Source organism: Rhinoraja longicauda, chromosome 35, assembly GCF_053455715.1.
Source record: "Rhinoraja longicauda isolate Sanriku21f chromosome 35, sRhiLon1.1, whole genome shotgun sequence".
NCBI classification, from domain to species: domain Eukaryota; kingdom Metazoa; phylum Chordata; class Chondrichthyes; order Rajiformes; family Arhynchobatidae; genus Rhinoraja; species Rhinoraja longicauda.
Window position 1 is genome coordinate 16174430 of NC_135987.1, and position 21317 is coordinate 16195746.

The window sequence follows — 21317 nt, forward strand, 5'->3', positions numbered from 1 at the left end:
AGTTCCTTCCTACACATCATTGTAAAGGATGCTTGATGATCAGTGTGATCGCCATATGCTAAAGGCACTGTTTCTGTACTGTAAATTTCTCTTACTCTAGACAACTCTGTCCACTCTATTATGTGGTTGTGCAGTGCTATTCACATTTGCTGGGTGTTCCAAAATAGGTGGGTACTTGGCACGGACACCTGTTCTTCTCCAAAGCAGTTATTCAGGACATTTTATGCTCAAGTTTAGGCCAGGCAGTGGTTTAATGTGGCAGGGAATGCAAAGGAGTAATGTAAATAGGACAGATAAGGTAGAAGGCAGCTGATCTACCTGCTGCACAACAGCTTTAATGCAAGTTGAAAGTATAGCCTAGTGAATGTGTGCAAAATTCTCTGGGAACCTCACTACCTCAGCTGTGAAAGAAGAAACATTTCCACCCAAAGGTTAGTAAGATTCTCTGTCACGAGTGGCAAATTTAAGGTGAGAGAGAAAAAAGACATTTGACAGAAAAGTGTAAAGAGAATTATACTGATAAATTGATATGAAGATGATCAGTGAGCGACTGGAGTATAAACATTGGCATTGAGCGTAAACATTGGCATAGAGCGTTTGGGGCCAAATTGCTTCATTATGTGTGGTCGATCCAATACAGTCTTATGTAGCTAGATGTAGAGCAGGACTTTGGTATAGCCACAAGGTGGCAGATTGTGCACAGCTGAGTCAATGCTCATGCTGTCTAGGTTGGGGCCCTGTGTTGCAAACAGCAAAATGAAATAGACAAAACCTTTAAACCGTTTGTTAAAGTAAGCTGCTGTACATCACAAATCTAATTAATCTACTGTTTTATATCTCACATGAGGTGTATCGTATCAAAATTACTAGGTCTCCACAGACACTAGACTGAATTTTGGCTGAAGTCAGGCTTGTTGGCTGCGGTCTGTGTGAATGGCAATTGGAAACTTAGCTCCCTAGGACAGTTATCAACTTTGAAGTAAAAAAGGAAAAGCAAAGATTGACCATGGTATCAGGATTAACCCCAAATTCCCTACGTTATTGGAGACACAACGTTATATTCCAAGAGGTCCCAAGAAGTTGACAACCCTTCAGGATTGCCTCTAAATTCTAAAGGTAATAGACAATAGGTGCAGGAGTAGGCCATTTGGCCCTTCGAACCAGCACCACCATTCAATGTGATCATGGCTGATCATTTTCAATCAGTACCCCGTTCCTGCCTTCTCCCCATATCCGCTAGCCTTAAGAGTTCTATCTAGCTCTCTCTTGAAAGCATTCAGAGATCTGGCCTCCACTGCCTTTTGAGGCAGAGAATTCCACAGATTTACAACTCTCTGACTGAAAATGTTTTTCCTCATCTCTGTTCTAAATGGCCTACCCCTTATTCTTAAACTGTGGCCCCTGGTTCTGGACTCCCCCAACATTGGGAACATGTTTCCTGCCTCTAACGTGTCCAACCCCTTAATAATCTTATATGTCTCAATAAGATCCCCTCTCATCCTTCTAAATTCCAGTGTATACAAGCCTAGTCGCTCCAGTCTTTCAACATATGACAGTCCCGCCATTCCGGGAATTAACTTAGTAAACCTACGCTGCACGCCCTCAATAGCAAGAATATCCTTCCTCAAATTTGGAGAGCAAAACTGCACACAGTACTCCAGGTGCAGTCTCACGAGGGCCCTGTACAACTGTAGAAGGACCTCTTTGCTCCTATACTCAACTCCTCTTGTTATGAAGGCCAACATTCCATTGGCTTTCTTCACTGCCTGCTGTACCTGCATGCTTCCTTTCAGTGACTGAAGCACTAGGACACCCAGATCTCATTGTACGTCCCCTTTTCCTAACTTGACACCATTCAGATAATAATCTGCCTTCCTATTCTTACCACCAAAGTGGATAACCTCACACTTATCCACATTAAACTGCATCTGTCATGCATCCGCCCACTCACACAGCCTGTCCAAGTCACCCTGCAACCTCATAGCATCTTCCTCACAGTTCACACTGCCACCTAGCTTTGTGTCATCTGCAAATTTGCTAATGTTACTTTTAATCGCTTCATCCAAGTCATTAATGTACATTGTAAATAGCTGCGGTCCCAGCACCGAGCCTTGTGGTACCCCACTAGTCACTGCCTGCCATTCTGAAAGGGACCCATTTATCCCCACTCTTTGCTTTCTGTCTGCCAACCAATTTTCTATCCATGTCAGTACCCTACCCCCAATACCATGTGCTCTAATTTTGCACACTATGTGGGACCTTGTCGAAGGCTTTCTGAAAGTCAAGGTACACTACATCCACCAGCTCTCCCCTGTCCATTTTCCTAGTTACATCCTCAAAAAATTCCAGAAGATTGGTCAAGCATGATTTCCCCTTCGTAAATCCATGCTGACTCGGAACGATCCTGTTACTGCTATCCAAATGCTCCGCACTTTCCTTTTATGTTAAGTTCCAGAATAAATACAGGATATGTGGTGAGGTTCAAATGTGATTGTTTTATTCAATTAATGCTTTCAACCTTTCAAATATATATTAGGGATGAAGTATCTTTCACTAATAAACAAAGCATAACTAAAAGTTTGTTCCTTTTCTAATTGTCTCAGCATAGTAGGACTTTGAAGATGGATGAAAGGCTAACAATTGCAGGAAAGCGTTAACATAATACAAAGCGGTAGTAGGTGTGAGCGTTTTGGGTGAGAGGGTGAGAGTTTTATCCAAGTTTCATTCATTAACATGAGCTGCTCTTCTGGTCCATAATTTATCAATGAATTAGCAAAGGAATGGAGGGAGGCAAATTAGTCCTCATTTCGAGGTTGACCTCACCAAGGAACTTAATTGGGGTAAGTTGAACAAATGGCTTTTGCTTTCTATTCTTTGCTCATCAATCAATTTTTCGTTACTTTGCTGAGCACCTTCCTTACATTTTAAACTCAGTCTGAAGAAGGGTCTCGACCCAAAACGTCACCCATTCCTTCTCTCCTGAGATGCTGCCTGACCTGCTGAGTTACTCCAGCATTTTGTGAATAAATACCTTCGATTTGTACCAGCATCTGCAGTTATTTTCTTAAACTTAGGCTTAAGGTTGATGGTTTAATATCTGAAGATGTTCTGACGTAGGATCTTCAACTTGAAACCTTATCTCTTTTGCTCTCCCCAGGTCCTACCTGACCTGTTGAATGTTTCCAGCATTTTCAGTTATTGTTTCAGATTTCCAACATCTGTAATTTTATTTTGCTTTTCATGATTTATAATACATGTGCAATGGAAAGGAATTAGTCAGCTGGTTTTGTTATCTTCTTAGCTCAGGCAGTGTTAGTGGTACTGTAGCTCAAGTCTTAAAGATAGTTAGACCTCTTCTGCTTTCTCCAGTGTATTTCTGATCATATGACTGACAAACCGATGAAAAAAATTGAAATCTGCTTTTTAGCATCTAGCCAGATGTAGACACAAGGAACTGCAGATGCTGGAATCTTATGTAGAACGCAAAGTACTGGAGTAACTTAGTGGCTCAGGCAGCATCTCTGAAGGACATGGATAGTGATGTTTTCAAATCGGGACCCTTCTTCAGATTTAGCTCCTAGCCTTTGACCAGATCTTTAGTGCAGTCCAAGAATATAAGCAACTATTTGGAAACTTTCCAGACAAATCTGCTTCTTCACTGAGAAAATTTTACTTCCTGAACTTAACATGAAAGATTGAAAATTGAACTAATATTCCAGATGTAGGAGAGTTTTGCAGTGAAAACTTTTGGGCCTCAGGAGGCCGGATCCATGTCGGAAGGTTTAGGATGAGATATTAATAGCAAGAAAATAAATATTATTTTCAGACTGTTCTGCACGGCACATGGAATGCATATGATGAAATCCAATGAAAAATATTAATTTAGGTCCTCACCTTTATTGTTTTGAGATTCTGGGGAAATTCCTTGGCTGCCTGCATGTCTGTGCTTTACCAGAGATATGGATGCAGGTTAGGGCATTGTTTCAATTTGTCAACCAACCTTTGCCAGCTGTGAATGTTTCTGAGCTATCTCCATCTTCTTCCAGTAGGTATTTGAAAATGCTCCTTGCTTTTTCCATGATTATAAGTTGGCTTAATTGCTTGTTGCAATGTGTTTGGTCATCCACCCAAATGCAAAACATATCTTCCATTTCTCCAAAGAAAAATTGCTCCTTGACTAAGTCAACTACAGTGCTGATAACCATAGGTTGGCATGGCAGAAGCTTTTATCTCAACTAAATTTTTAATAAAGGTTCTAATCATTGATTTAGCCAAGTTCAAAGATTTATCAACATCCACATGACGCTCACCAGCTTCCAAATGCCTCAACACTTGCAGTTTTACATTCAATGGACACAGTGTGGATGTAGCATTTTGTCATGGATTCTTTGAATGCATCCTTGAATCTTTTCCTTTATCAACCTAGTATTCCTTTCCCATGAGAGAGCTTGGAATATAGTATATTTTTCTTGAGTATAATATTTTTGGCAGATAATCAATACTAGCCTGGCTAATGTAGCTGACTGAGCCTGTCTAGGACCGCAATGCTGGGGATATTGACCAGGGACAGGATATTGACATTGCCTTGCTTCTACATACAGTGAATCTGCGTGTGTATATAACTATATTCACTGGATTTCAACAAGGGATTCATGCATTAGAGAGCCTGAAGACAGTTCAGCAAGGCAGAAAGGCACCAGGCAAATTCAAGTCAAGTGTTCTATTGTAGAATTTTAATCATGGCAGCTCAATTATACCTCTGAGATATAATTGTATTCCGATTTTTCTGCTGGACTGTTCACTGTGCCTGAGAGTATGTAGTTCTATTTTAGGTCACACAATCATTATTGGTCTGTGGTGCAGTGTAGCTTTAATTGCAACGCATATTATAACTTAGAGGAAATGCTTGGAATTGAATCACTGACAATTCCACACAACTCTTTCTGCAGTGGTTTTATTCGACGACAGTCTGACTCTGCTCTTTCCCCCACATTGGCCTGCTTCCACAGATTAGTTTTGATCAATGGGTTTCTGTGGTATTACTTGGTGTTACTATTTCCCAGGGGCTGCTGTGTGATTGCCAGACCTTGAATCAAACTCCAAGTCTGTACTCATTTACTGTAAAGGGCAATCGAGGAAATGAAGCGGGAAGAGGTAGTGAGACTGGGTTAAACCATCAAAAGAATGTTGGAGGATTTGGTGTGATAGCGGGTGTTGTTAGTGCAGAATGTGCCAACATGCAGAAATAAACCTTAAGACAATGATCATGGACAGTGTTTCCATGTTAGGAAAGATGACTGGCAGTTTCCACACTTTCCCAAAGCACTTTACAGCCAGTGAAGTATTTCTTAAGTGTAGTAATGTCTGTAATGTAGGATATGATTGTGCAGGGGAGAATGCAGAACGGATTGATGTTGCTGGAGAGAGCACAGAGGAGATTTATCAGGATGGTGCCTGGATTGAAAGACTTTAGTTATGGAGAGAGTTTGGCTTGCTTTCCCTGGAGCAAAGGAGACGATGGGGTGACCTAATAGAAGCACACAAGATTATGAGAGGAATGGTTGGGGTAGATAGGCAAAACAAATCTTATAATAGGGGTATCACAAACAATAGGACTTAGTTCAAAGGTGAGAGGTGGATATTTTATAAGGGGGTCTGAAGGGTATATTGTTTTTACACAGTGGTTGATATCTGGAACAGAGGTAGTGGAATCAGAATTTTAAGAAGCAAGTGGAGCCGTTGGGCCCAAACCTCTCATGCATTGGTGCAGCACCTTCTCCTCCCTCACTCCCCCCCTCCCTCCACCCCACTCCCCCCTTCCCCTCCCCTCCCCTCCCCCTCCCATCCCCCTCACTCCATCCCTCTCAACCCCCCTTATCACCCCTCCTCCCCCTCCCTCACTCGCCCCATCCTCCCTCCCCCCTCCCTCCACCCGCTTCCTCCCCCCTTCCCCTCCTCCTCCCCTCCATTTCCCTCTCCCCCTTCCCCCCCACTCCATCCCCCTCAACCCCCCTTATCCCGCCCTCCTCCCCTCCCTCTCTCCAAGCCGCTCCCTCCGTCCCCCCTCCCTCCATCCACTCACTCACTCCCTCCCTCCCTCCCCCCCTCCCCATGAGATAGATTTAAACTTTAAAATGTGAATAACTTTAAAAATATAACACCAATTTCAATGAAAATTCTTCCATTAGCACCAAAGGGATGACGGTGAGTAAGGTGGGCCTACAATTGTTGCGCTATCGTGTACTGTTTTCGCTGTAGTTCAGGAACAATCAAACAAACAAACATACGAGAGTTTTTGTAAACCAGAATCTGCAGTTCATTGTGTCTTACCATCTAAATGTTGGCAGATGTTGATTATCCTGTTTAGTAAATTTCTATTACAAATATTATGTGCCTTTTGAGGTGATAGTTGTGCATTCGAAATCACTTGAATAACCAGATGTCATTAAATAGGTCTATTCACTTGATGCAACGCATCCTTTAAGATATGTTGTGTGCAAAGTCTCAGCACTGTGTTTAAGTGATGTGTTTGGGTGATGCTAACTCGCCAAAATTGCCATTGTCTACTGGAATTAAAGGTTAATGTCTACAAGCAGTGCAGGATTCGCACACGCATCATGAAAATGTCAAAGATAGATACAGAAATTATTCTGGACTTGGCATCGAGCAGACTGATGTACAAGTTACTACTACACAAAGCCCTGGTTTGACTGCACCTGAAGCACAGAGAGCAGTCCCAAGCATCACACTTTATAGGATTTGGCTTGGAGGGAATGCAACAGAGATTTTTTTTTACCAGTGTTATATCCAGTTCCCAGGAGATAGCTTACAAAAGAAGATTATGCAAATTATATTTTCTGGAATTTTGCAACATGAAGTGATATTCAAATTAAATAAAATCTATATTGTTGACAAGAGTCTGGGGAATTTTGGCCTTGGGTGCCCAATCAAAAAATTAAAGTTACATCTTTCACAAATAAAACTACATGCAGAGGGTAGGATAAACTTGAAAGGCAATTAATGCTGCACCAATTGTTAATTTTATGAGTTAAGTTTTGAAAATGTGTTAAGTGAGAGGATTAAGGGATATCGGGCAGAGGCACACATAAGAGTTAAGTTACTGATCAACCATGATCTCACTGAATGAACAGGCTTAAAATGCCAACTGGCTTCTTATTATTATTGTCCTATGTTCTAATAATTGGCCTAAAGGCCTAATACTCTGTATGGTATATGTAATATAGGTTGTGAATAATTATTGTTATTTTAAGTATTGTGACATGTGACTAACTACTCAAAGGGTTGTTAGTTCCAGAGACTATTTGTGAAGAGCGCTTGAAATGACTGCATGCACGTTTGTTTGAGCTCCTCATGTCTCACAGGTACGTCTGTACACTCGGCAATGGACTTCATTAGAGGTTAAGAACTTATTGAGTGCACAGGCTTTAAACTTTGGAATTAAACTGTGAAATAATGAGCGTATAAATCCTAAGTGCATCTGGATAATGTCGTCTGCATACTTCTTTAGCAGAGGCAAAGGCTGTTTTATTTTACATAGGTTAACACACTTCCCTCTCAATATTGCAGACCAATTTCTTTGCAATGGTGAAAATGTACACTGATAATGAACTGGCTAACCAAGATTTGTTGTTTTAAAAAGGGCAACTCCTGGGATTAACTTGGGTACATTTCCTAATGACTGGAATATTTAATCACAATGTATTTTGATGGACCTGGTCTTTAAGCATATTATTTATGTACTTCTGTGTTTGGCACTTAATGTGAGAACGTAATGGAATAGAGAAAAGATAAGAATAAGGCAAAGTCTGATTGACTACATATCCTTCAAACCTTTGACATTAGTCTGTAACAGAACCAGGAGAGAGAAGATTATAACAAATAATAAACTGCTGGAGGAACTCAGCAGATCAGGCAGCATCTGTGGCAGCAAATGAACAATGGCCATTTTGGCTTCCTCTAAACCTAAAATGTTGACTGCTCATTCCCCTCCACAGATGCTGCCCGGCCCACTGAGTTCCTCCAGCAGTTTGGTATTTTGTTTCAGATTCCAGCATTTACAGTCTCTTGTGTCTCCAAAGGTTGACTATAACCCTGAGTATATATAAGAATTAAAAAAATACACCTTCTGATCATTTCATGATTTTCTAGTGGGTTTCTGAAGATTCATTTTATAATAGAGTTTGAACAGGAAACACTGTGAATCAGGAAGATACGCTCCATAAGTAACAATCTTATCGGAGTAAGATCATCAATGATTAATGTATCATCAACCATTACATTACTTTATTTTACTGGCATGCTCCTTAAACCTATTTCATTCACTATTGTCCAGAAGCAAATCAGCAGATGTTGGAAATCTGAAGTAGAACAAAACATGCTAGATACACTCACCTCGATAAGCTGCACTTGTGGGGAGGACAAGGTAACTTGACAAAGGTATGAAAAACAAGTATGAACGAGCAGACAAAGGAAGGGTGGAGAGGAAGAACAAAGGGGAAGGTGTGTGGTTGTGGACAGCAGGGAAGTTTAAAAGGGGTGTGGAGCCAGGTGGAAGGGTGCATTGAAGGCCAGTTAATTACAGAGAACCAATAAATGTGTGAAATCAAAGGAAATTATAGATGAAAACAAACTAAGCTGGAAATGTGAAAACTCAACCTGCTGAGCCATAACTGACACAAGAGACTGCAGATGCTGGAGCATAAAACAAACGACTGGATGAATTTAGCACGTCAGGAAGCATTTGTGAAGAGAAATTGAATTATATTCTGTTTTCTTGGGTAGTTTGCATGGGTGACAGCCCGAATAAACCAAAGTTGGATTTGTTTTAAGCTTTCGTCACAAACTGGAATGCCGGGCCAAACATACGGTTTCTTTGGCTTTTATGGTGACCAGGTAGCACCAACAACTGAAACTGCAGAAAATAAAATATACCCATTACCCAACGAACATGGAGGTCAAATAATGATTACTTCCAGGTTTTGAAAGATTTTAAAAACTATTTTCTTTATCCCTTCAGCTGTCCCAACTCTCTTCTCTCACATCAGCTCATGCCTTCTTTTGGTTTAGTTTGTTATTGTCTTGTGTACTGCGGTTCATGAAAAGCTTTTGCTTGTGTGGTATCCAGTCAAAGAAAAGACTATACATAATTACAATCAAGTCGTCCACTGTGCACAGGTAAAGAATTAAGGGTACAACATTTAGTGCAAGATAAAGTCTGATTAACAATAGTTCACATGTCTCCAATGAAGTAGATGGTAGCCCAGGATTGCACTAGCTGGTGAGAGGACTGTTCAGTTGCCTGATAACAGCTAGGATGAAACTGTCCCTGGATCTGGTGGTATGTGTTTTCAAACTTCTGTATCTCTTGCTTGGGGGAGAAGAGGGAGTGACCAGGGTGAGATTCATCCTTGATTATTCTGGTGGTCTTGTTAAGGCAGAGCGAGGTGTAGATGGAATCAACGTTGGTTTGCGTGATGGTCTGAGCTACGTCCACAACTCTGCAATTTCTTGTGGTCCTGCATGGAGCTATTCCCAGACCAAACTATATTGCATCCCAATAAAATGCTTTCCGCAGCTCATTTGGAGAAGTTAGTGAGGGTTGTTGGGGACATTCCGAACTTCCTAGGCCTTCTAAGAATGTAGAGGTCTTGGTGTTCTTCTGTCCAGTTTTAGAATTGGCAATGGGTGGCACTCTTCCCAAAGGAATACATTTCACATGGTTCAATTTTTGGATACGCCAAAAGCAGAACAAGAACATTTTTCTCACACATAATTCAATATTTCTCATTGCTCTGATGGATCTGTTGATTGCAGTTTACATCAATGCTATACAAAATGGATTGGAGATACCCAGTCACTATCATAGAAATAGATAAGGCTGTATCTGCTTACATAGAGGTTTGTCCTAATGTCTTCACGAAGGAGGACTAACATAGACAAGATGATAAACTTTGTAATAAACCCTTTAATAAACTCTTGGGATGTGAATGTAACAATAAGATGGGAAAGGAGGGGGTGACTGCACATAGACTTTTACCCAAGGTATGGGAATCAAAAACCATATGATATAAATTTAAGGTGAGAGGGACCAGATTTATTATGAACCTGAGCGACAGCATTTTCACTCAGAGGGTGGTAGATATATGGAACAAGCTACCAGAGAAGGTAGTTGATGCAGGTACTATAACAGCATTTACAAGACACTTGGACAGATACATGGATAGGAAAGGTTTAGAGGGATATTGGCCAAATGTGGGCAAATGGGACTAGCTTAGATGAGGCACCTTGGTCAGCATGGACTACTCGGGCCGAAGAGCCTGTTTCCAATCTGTATGAATCTATGTTCATTTGTAATTCCCTCTGCTTCGGTGTGAGATCTGCAATGGGGGGGCCGGGGGATTTGCTGGTGATTCCAACATCAAAATCACCTTGTGTCACAATGGTAATGGCCACTTGCAGAAATCTGGAAATGATTTGATTATACAACGTGTTTGCTGACATAGAAAATTTGGAAAGAATGAAATCATTTAAAATTAGGAAATAGCTTCAGGCCACACAAAGGTTTTCTTATAGATACAATGTGAAAGCTGCACCACAGAACTTCTGAAAAGGGGTCTCTTCGCGAAACGCCACCCATTCCTTCTCTCCAGAGAGTTACTCCAGCATTTTGTGTCTATCATTAGTGTAAACCAGCATCTGTCGTTCCTTCCTACACACCTCACAAAGAACAGTGTAGCACAGGAGGAGGCCCTTCAACCCACAACTTTAGTGCCAAACATGATGCCAAGTCAAGACTAACTCTTATCTGCCTGGTGGTAGCTCCTGGTTTCCATCCTTGCTCTGCTCCATGGGGGCTCACGTTGTCGACCTCCCCGTGGTGAGCCCTGTCAACTGACCTCAGTCAGGCGAGCGACAACAAACAGAGACAGCAGCAGCAGAAGCAGAAGCAGCTTCATAACTTCTGCTGCCTCAAACGCAAGAAGAAGACGAAGCTCTGCTCCATGACCCTGCAGCAGCCCCACTGGGAGTCCCGGGGCCGCGGTTGCTAAGCGACGGCGTGGTGCGGTCCACGCTCAACGTCCTCCCCCGCCCGCTTCCGTGTCAACTTCCGGCCCGCCGGACTAATGCTTCCGCCGCTCTCAGCGCCCCGCGGGCGTCGCTGGTGCTGCGGCTGCAGTCGGAGCTTGGCGCTCTCCCGCGACGCCACCGTCACGACGGGTGAGTAGAGGAGTCCGGGATAGCTCTTCCTCTTGGCTCTCGTCCGGGAGTGGATGGGTGCAACCTTCACACCCCCATCCCCTGCCCTATCAGCTAGGACTAGTTTCACTGTCCTCCTGATTAATTCCACCGTTTGTATGCCTCGTTGTCACCTGCGCCTCAGCCAACAATGAACCATTCTACATTTCCTTCTTCATCGTCTGCTCCTTTGATCTGTGCAGGAGGGAACTGCAGATGCTGGTTTACACCAAAGCAAGACACAAAGTAGTGGAGTAACTCAGCGGGACAGGCAGCATCTCTGGAGAGAATGAATGACCCTTCAGACTGTCGTTTCCTCACCTTATTCTTCCACATATCCCTGGTCTCCCTCTCCCCTGACTATGTCCGAAGAAGGGTCTCGACCCGAAATGTCACCCATTCCTTCTCACCAAAGATGCTGCCCATCTCGCTGAGTTACTCCTACATTTTGCGTCTATCTTCAGTGTAAACCTGCATCTGCTGTTCCTTCCTACACCCCTAATGTCCTCTCCACACCAAACCTGTAGTGTCCCTCGATTACCCTCCAGACCCTACTCTCGTCCAGATCTTTTCTTTCTCTTCCCTCCTGCACCACTATCTCCCAACACCATCATCACAAGATCTGTGCTCATATCCTGATCCTAACGCATAATCATTCCATCCCAATGTTTACCCCCTTGGTCGTCAAATTGTCCATCAATTGCTTTTCCCTTGTTAAAATTTTATTCATCTCAACCAGTTACACAATCTTGCCCATCCGTGGAAAAAAAATCTTGCAAATTTCCTCTTCTGGTTTATTAATGACTAATAGCCTACCGCTTTGATCTCTCTTAGTTTATAGTATATTGTCACATGTACCGAGGTACAATGAAAAGCTTTAAAATTGTATTTGCATTTCTTCCCGCAAACCCTTTAAAAGTGCCCTAAAATGTAGACAATTGAGTTCTCTTCTGATGCAATATGCTTTGTTTCCATGCCTCAATAAACATCCTGTTGTCAGTTTTACCATGTCCAGTTTGCTATAATGAAATACGGGGGTTGGTAATTACAGAAAAACAAATAAAAACAACAACATTGTGCACAAAAGACATGATTGGATAGAGTTACAGCTAGCTGATTAAACCATTGTTTTTCCATCATGTTTGAGCTTTGCAGAATTTAGAATGATAACAGCAAAGCACACTGCCTCTTGAGTTCCTGCAAGATCAATGCAATTGTTTTGAATCTCTTGCCCTTTATCTACAGCCCTGCAATTATTTTTGAATAGTGATCCAACTTCCTTTTGAAATCCATAAATTAATCTGCCTCCATACCCCGTCAGGCAATGTATATCAGATGCTAATCACATGCCAAATTCACTCTTGTGTGTGAGTCGTGCGTTTGAGTCCAGTTCCTGTGTGCCTCAGAACCTAACAGAACGAACTGGCCATAATATGGACTCAGCCGACTCTAAGATTTGGAAATCAGCCCTTGCCAACCAGGGCACTAAGATCCAGCACCAGGAGGAGCAGCTGCGCTCAGTCAGTCACGGGGTGCGCGAGCTGAACGATAGACAAGGCGAGTTCCAGTCATCAGTGACGACCCAGATTAACCACCTCGCTGTACAATTCCATCGGGTTCTGGCTCGTCTCGACCCAACCTCGGCAGCTTCTCCACTGGCTTACATTGAACATCCAGCCGGCCATCCGCCTGCTGTTCCGGCCACGCCTGTGAACCCCACGCTGATTCTACGCCTGGCTTCACCAGATACGGCACGGTAGCGCAGCGGTAGAGTTGCTGCTTTACAGCGAATGCAGCGCCGGAGACTCAGGTTCGATCCTGACTACGGGTGCTGCACTGTAAGGAGTTTGTACGTTCTCCCCGTGACCTGCGTGGGTTTTCTCCGAGATCTTCGGTTTCCTCCCACACTCCAAAGACGTACAGGTATGTAGGTTAATTGGGTGGGTAAATGTAAAAATTGTCCCTAGTGGGTGTAGGATAGTGTTAATGTACGGGGATCGCTGGGCGGCACGGACTTGGTGGGCCGAAAAGGCCTGTTTCCGGCTGTATATATATGATATGATATGATATGATATACTGTAGAAAAGAAGAGTTTTTCTTTGTACTGTTTTTTTGGGTTCTGCTGTCAATTGCATTACAGCTATCGACTCTGGTTCTTGATGTTCTTCATCAATTTGGAAATGTTTCTCTCTGCCTAGTTTCTCTGCCTAGATTCTTAATTATTTTCAGCACCTCTTTCAAACTTCTCCGCACCAAGGAGTGATAGGTTGCAGAGAAGTAAACGTGGAATCGACAGACATGATTACCCTGAGTGCTGAAATAGTGCCGATGAACCAAATGTCCACCTCCGTTGGAAGGAAATATGGAAATAACAAAATAATTCTAGCTCTGGACAAAACAGTGCTTTTTAATGGTTCATTACAACTTCTCAAAGTTTGTGGTCTGTCTCTGTTTTGAAACTCTGGATCCCTGTGCAGGTCAGCCAGAAGGGTCAGTATGGGAAGGGGAAGAGAAGGTGAAATGGTTAGCAACCAGGAGAAGTAAAAGTCGGTTAACCAGTGCCACAGTTCACAACAATGTATCCCTCTTGGGATCACACCATCCCTAGCCACCAATTGGCCTATCAGGGAACCACCCTGCCTGAGGTCATCTGCTTTGCCAGCCCTGATTTGTCCTGGTCTTTTCTTACTTCCAGTCCCACACCAATCAGTCTGAAGAAGAGTCCTGATCCGAAACATCACCTATTCATTGTCACCAGAGATGCTGCCTGACCCGCTGGGTTACTCCAGCATTTTATGTCTGTCTATGGTATAAACCATCATCTGCAGTTCCTTTTTATTAAATCTGGGAATATTTGAGTACAACCTAATGGACGTGGTAGAGCAAATTAAGAAATAAATATTTTAAAAAAGGTCTGAAATAGGCTTTATAAAGAGACTCAAAATATAGGAGCAAGAAAGTTGTGATGAACTTTTTTGATAAAATACTATTCTGAGCATAATTGGAGCGTTGCAATCAACTTTGTTAAATATATTACGACCTGAAGAAATGCAAGAGATTTACTATAATGATTCTAGGAATGGTGGTCTGAACCGACATGGGTAGATTGGAGAAGCAAGTTGTTTCTCTTTGGAAAGGAAGAGGTTCAGAGGAGATCTGGATGCAGTTATTTAAAATCATGAAATGCCCTGAGGGAGAGAAATTGCTTCTACTGCTGATAGGGCCAAGAGCCAGAGGGCATAGAATGGTAATTGGTAAAAACAATAGATATGATGCAGAACTGTTTACACAGTGATTATGATGTGGAATGCAAGCTAGTAGCGAAGACAGATTTAATCATGGCTCTCGAAAGGGAATTTGATAAGTACTTAAAAGGAAAATAAATCAAATGTATAGTGAAATTGTAGCAAAATGGGGTTAGCTAGATTATTTGCATTGAGCGGGCACAGACGTCATGGGCTGCGGGCCTCCTGTTGTGTAACTTTGCTGTGATTCCGATTCTGAATTCCTGCTGTGTCAGAATCCTAAAGCTCCCTACCCAACATCTCTGTGGGAAGAACTGCACTGATTCAAGAGAGGGTTAGATGTAGCTCTTAGGGGTAACGGAATCAAGGGATATGGGAGGAAAGCAGGAACGGGCTACTGATTATGGATAAGAAAAGAACTGCAGATGCTGGTACAAATCGAAGGTATTTATTCACAAAATGCTGGAGCAACTCAGCATGTCAGGCAGCATCTCGGGAGAGAAGGAATGGGTGACGTTTCGGGTCGAGTCTGAAGAAGGGTCTCGACCCGAAACGTCACCCATTCCTTCTCTCCCGAGATGCTGCCTGACCTGCTGAGTTACTCCAGCATTTTGTGAATAAATACTGATTATGGATGATCAGCTATGATCATATTGAATGGCGGTGCTGGCTCGAAGGGCCGAATGGCACCTATTCTCTATGTTTTCTATGTTCTATGTCTATGTTATCCAGTAATGTGGCTCATCACCATCATTTTGGGGAAATTAGGTTTGGGCAGTAAATGGCTGGCCTTGCGAGGTATCTCCTATCATTATAAAGGGAATGTCTGATTAAAAGTTCATATGTTAGAGGAGCAGAATTAGGCCAATTGGCCCATCAAATCTACTCTACCATTCAATCATGGCTGATCTATCTTTTCCTCTCAACCCCATTCTCCTGCCTTCCTCCCATACCCCTGACACCCGTGCTAATCAAGAATCTATAAATTTCTGGTTTAAAAATGTCCATTGACTTGGCCTCCACAGCTGTCTGTGGCAAAGATAATAGAGCAGAGCAAGATAGAGCACTCAACCCGAAAAACCGTAGTATTTCATGGCACCATTTTAGTAGGCAGAAACTTGCAAAAACATTTAAAAAGAAAAATAACTAAAATCTGTGAATTGATAGATGAGATATATTCTGCATTTTAATGGTATCATCACACAGACTGTTCCCCCAAATCACTGATTACACTGCGAGAGGCATAACGGACGGCAGGTTTTGCCTACTAAAATGGCTCCTTTGCGTACTACAGTATAGGTGATTTCGACGGAGTGGTCTATCTTGCTCCACTCTATTATCTTTGGTCTGTGGTAATGAATTCCACAGATTCACCACCCTCTGACTAAAGAAATTCCTCCTTATCTCCTTTCTAAAGGTTAGTTCTTTTATTCTGAGGCTGTGGCCTCTGGTCCAAGACTCTCTAGATATTATAATGGAAATAAACATGGGGGGATGGTTTGTCAAGTTGGTGGATTTTGTCTGCCATCTACTATTGCTTTACCAAGAAGCTTTGTGTAATACCACAGGAAGGGGATAGGAAATGACAGGTGAGGTATAGTTTGACTCGGAAATGACTAGTGTATATTGCAAAACTGATCACATTTGATAATAATTTACTCACATTTCAACAAGCCGACAGCAAGTTTTAACTTGTGTATTTCAAAATTATAAAGCTTTCAATATACTCTCTTGAAAATTCCTGCAGAATTTCTGTTCAGCTGTTTTGCTGGTTTGATGTTTCCTTTTCCCATATTTTCAAGATGAGAATGCCAAGTTTCTCAAATCTCTACGGGTCCTTTTGAGAGTAGTGATCCATTCTTTAGCCAAGCAAAAGTTTTTTCTCATGGCCAGGACTTCACACAATACTTGAAGTCCTACCTCCAGACCTAAACTATACTGATATCTATTACAACCAGGTTCAGTTTTATCGAGTTAAAGGAATATTTAAAGGTTTTACTTGGTTGTGCTTAACCCTAGGGTAAAGGATGTGCAGAAATTGAGGCACATGCTTTCCTTCTGGGGACTTCCAGGAAGCTCATAAAGACTAGAGAATGTTTACTCCCTGTGTTCAAGGGAATTGGATAGGAAGAACTTAAGGAGAAATTATAAAGGATTTGTAACAACAGAATGGAAAAGAACAAGTTTGCTGTTGGGCACTATCTGCCTGAAACATATACCGATTCTGGCAGATAGGGTTCAACTCAACAAACAATACCCCTGCATGTTAGTGCACCGCAGATCGCAGGTTTGTTTTCATTACATTCATTCTTTGCTTTAAGGTAGCAAGATAAACACACTGCCTAGCCACTTCAGTAGCCTGAGGCTATGTGACAAAGCGACTATAGACTAAAAATGGATCAACCATCTTCAGCTCATTCCTTTAATGTAATCCTTTAAACCATTTGCCTTCATGCTCTTGCGACTTCCTCTTAATTGTATCCATTGAATATAAATTTCAGCTATACTCTGAGATACCATGTACCTCTTTCTAACCATTCTTTCGGCTCCCAAGCTATTTGATTTATTGATACTTTAATGGGCTGAAAGGAATGGGGAGAAATCACAACTCCAGTACAATTTGTCCTAATATCTTTAGAGGGTAGGGTGTTTTAAAGCATGGCCAGGAAACAGGAGACCACTGGAGAAGGATAATAGAAAAGTGTATAAAAGACTGGAAGCCAGGGAGAGTTGAGATAAAGATAGAAGAGATCTTGGTGGGTGGCACAGCGATAGAGTTACTGCCGTACAGCCCCAGAGATACGGATCCTGATTACGGGTGCTGTACGGAGTTTGTTCATACTCCCTGTGACCGCATGCGTTTTCTCCAGGTGCTCCGGTTTCCTCTCACATTCTAAAGACCTTCAAGTCTGTAGGTTAATTGGCTTCTGTAAATTCTCTCTAGTGTGTAGGATAGAACTAGTGTATGGGTTGGGCGGTGTGGACTCGGTGGGCCGAAGGGCTTCTTTCAATGTTGTATCTCCAAATCTAAAACTAGGAGAGAACAAGTGGAAATGGGTCTGATCTGAAGTTCAGGCTACCGTATTAACAACAATGTTGATCAATGCATATCTCCCTCTTTAATTCCAGAGACATTAAGATAATTTTTTGGCTTATTGCTGCAGTTGATCTTGAATGACTTAAATGTTCTCTTCCATTGTGCCAATTTTTATTTTTGCAAAAAGTTTTCATCCTTCATCTCAGAAAGACCTTTTTATTGTATGGTGTAGCTTTGCAGAGATAAATTGTATCAAAAATGTGCATTTATCGAGACTTTTGGCAAGAATACTGTTAAAAAAAGGATGGAGGCTGGAATGATTGAAAGTGAGATGAAGTGCCATAAGATTTTGTACCTGCTGTGATGACAGAGTGTGTCTTTGTGGAGGGAAGGAGCTCAGCTCTTTCAGACTTGAACCGCAGAGCAAACGACTTTCAATTAGATGAAACTTTTGATAGCTGAAAGAATGTGAAACTTTCAACTGTAGTGACCGGTGCTGCATTTTTGATTAGGATTGCAATGGGTTTCATTGCATCAAGAGCCCTTGAAATCTTAATATCTTTCATTAAACCCTTTGTCCACATGTCTGAAAGATTCACAAAGTTTTTTTGTAATTGCAAAAAACAGTGCTGTGCACAACAAAAGTCTGATGGGAAAGAGGCAATTTACACCCTATTCCTTGTATATAGATAGAGTGACCCTCTCACCCCAACCTTCATAGAGTTAATTCATCCCTGTTTGAAAGTCTGAATTGCTGCATTGTATAAGGCAGCGTGGCACACAGTTCTGCTGGATTGCTTGTCTTGGGCAAGTGTATCAATCAGTTTTTTAAAAAGCCATTTGTGGCTTGTTGGGAAATAGTTTAGATTGGTAGGATACCTCTTCCAGCTGTGAACTGAAAATCATATTTGTGGAATGACATCTCACCAGTTTGGATTCAGAGTTGGTTTCCTCACCACGGACAATAGATGTTATTTGGGGAGTGAAATGGGGCAGAGAACATCTCTCAGTCCTGACTGCCCTTGCTCAAGTTCAATGGTAATGGTTTGTTGTTTTGTGTCTCTGTAGCAGTGTTTTTAAAACATCACCACATTTTGGTGCTTTTGATGCAATATCCAGATGTCTGACCTCATTAAACTCTTGGAAACTCTTTGTAGATCACACTTTTGTAAAAGTGTGACAATCTATGTGGAAAAATCTTGCAATATTCAGTAAAATAACATGAATCAGCAAATAAAAAGAGAAAAGAACTCAGAATTCTGGAAACATTATTATTGGAGTGCATGGTACACCAAGATACAGACGGACCTTTGTGGATCTATTGGCACATCCGTGCTTTGAAAACATTACTTAACATAAACCACGTTATCTATGAGCTCAGGAATGTTTAAATGGTGAAGAACTTGTGATCATCCAAGTTCTACTCTATTTTCCTAATTTTCAGAAGCTGTTTGTGAATTTCTTTGGAGGTTGGGCAGACTAAAATGCACATGAGCCTCAATGCACATATATGGTCCACTTGAAGTTAGAGCCAAATTACTCCACACTTTAGGAATCCTCAATTGTGCAATGCTGACTACGCATTCAAATGGCTGCAAACTGCTCTGTACCACAAAAGGTTAAAGCCCCTATCTAAACATACCTTTTGAAAGAATGGGTTCCTAAAAGGCTTTGACTTATGTAAGCTGCTGATCACTTTGGACTGGACTGAAAGTCTCTTTCATTTAAAAAGTGCTATGAATCTTCAGAATTCTGGACCTCAGAGGATTGTGGATTTTGTTACCAAGTACATTCAAGATAGAGATTGTATGTTAAGGAAACCAACTCGTATGAAGATTAGGATAGAATGGAGCAGAATCTGCTCAGGAACAGCTTCTTCCCCTGTGTTATAAGGCTTCTGAATGGTCCTTTCATAAGCTTGGGTAATGTCTGATTCTCCTCTACCCCATTCTGGACATTGGACTTTGTCTACGGAACAGATTCCCTACAATGCTGAGAACTATATTCTGCACTCTGTATCTTCCCCTTTGCTATATTTATTATACTTGAGTTTGACTTGATGTTATTTAAGTCTAGTATTATCCGATCTGTTTGGAAAGCACACAAAGCAAAACCTTTCAGTTTACCTCAGTAAACGCAATAATAATAATAATAATAAATGTAAAAATGAAAATGGCATTGAATAGATCATGATTTGTGTCACCTATATCTCTTTTTAAGAGAGCCGGGCAAAGAATGTTGCTTTGATTGAAATTGAGTTAGCACTGCTGATGTGGTCCATTTACCTTTTTAGTAGTGTTTTCCAATATCCCAGTTGCTTTGGTGTCAGACACAATTACTTAAGCAGGTTGATGAGGGAACATGGGTCCAGCCAATAAGGACTGTTCGAGTGTTTTGTTCTTAGTTTAGTTTAGAGATACAGTGCGGAAACAGGCCCTTCTGCCCACAGAGTCCGTGCCGACCAGTGATCCCCGCACAGTAACGCTAGCCTACACACACTAAGGACAATTTACAATTATACCAAGCCAATTAACCTACAAACCTATATGGCTTTGGAGTGTGGAAGGAAACCAGAGATTACGAAGAAAACTCACGCAGGTCATGGGAAGAACATGCAAACTCCATACAGATAGCGTCCGTAGTCAGGATCGAACCCGGGTCTCTGGAGCCATAAAGCTGCAATTCTACTGCTGAGCCTTTTGGACCTCTGTTATCTGGAAATTCATGACTTATAAAATTGCAAGAATACTCCCACATATGTTTTTGGGTGGGTACCTATTCAGGTGGAATATAGGTTCCCACCCAAACATAATTCTCTGCAAGAAACCGAACAATGAAAATGTTCCACTGATGCAGGAGATAGCAATAATTTATAGATACATTTTTATAGATTGTTCTATAAATGTATTTTATAGATACATTTTTTTAAAGTTGTGTTATAATGTCAGAGAGTTCCATTCTTTACTCTGCTTTCTTCCCTTAAGAAAATCAAGTTCTAAGTTTTTTACCCGAAGTTCAATCTCGCCGTAAAGTTATACCATTTGCTCACAGGGTACTAGCCATATATTAAATCAACCAGGAAATTTTTAAGTACAGGTTCGCTTTTGGTGTTGATATTTTTTTTTGTGGTTGCTTTAACGCTTCAATGAGTTTCAGATTACATTGATTCTCCTTCAGTATTTTCTCAAACCACATAAGTAATCATAAAGATTTAATGTTGCACCTTTCCTCCCTACCCTCACCAACTTCATAGAATTGCTCTGTCAGTAATTTCACTGGAATTATTGTCTTTCCTTATTCATTGATGAGCAGTCCTGGACTGATCAATGTCTACATGATTTCAGTCCTGGAAGTATCTTTTTAAGTTTGCATCTACTTTCCCTTGGTCTGTAGTCATAATATGACTTGCCATAGGCTGGACTAACCTTGTATACTCGATATAAAAATTCCCTCTCAAAGCTCAAATGACCAAGCTTCTTTTCATATTTCTTCCATGAACACACCATAAGGTAAATGCTTATAGGATTCATCTTCTCACATGCAATATGTTTTTTTTTCCTCTTTGAAATTACTAATATCATACAGGCTGGGAAAGAGTAAATATAGAGAGGATGTTTCCACTAGTGGAGGTGTCTGGGACCAGAGGCCATAGCCTCAGAATTAAAGGACGTAGCTTTACAAAGGAGATGAGAAGGGATTTCTTTAGTCAGAGGGTGGTGATTCTGTGGAATTCATTGCCACAGACAGCTATGGAGGCCGTGTCAATGGATATTTTTAAG

At 41.6% G+C, this 21317-nt stretch overlaps 1 protein-coding gene across 1 annotated transcript in view; it reads left to right on the forward strand.

Moving 5' to 3' along the window:
* The first annotated feature begins 11157 nt into the window (after window positions 1–11157).
* csgalnact2 (chondroitin sulfate N-acetylgalactosaminyltransferase 2) overlaps window positions 11158–21317 on the forward strand; it is a 50933-nt gene continuing 40773 nt past the window's right edge. The window contains exon 1 of the mRNA XM_078428319.1: window positions 11158–11238. The gene's annotated coding sequence lies outside the window, so the exon portion shown is untranslated. The remainder of the gene's footprint in view (window positions 11239–21317) is intronic.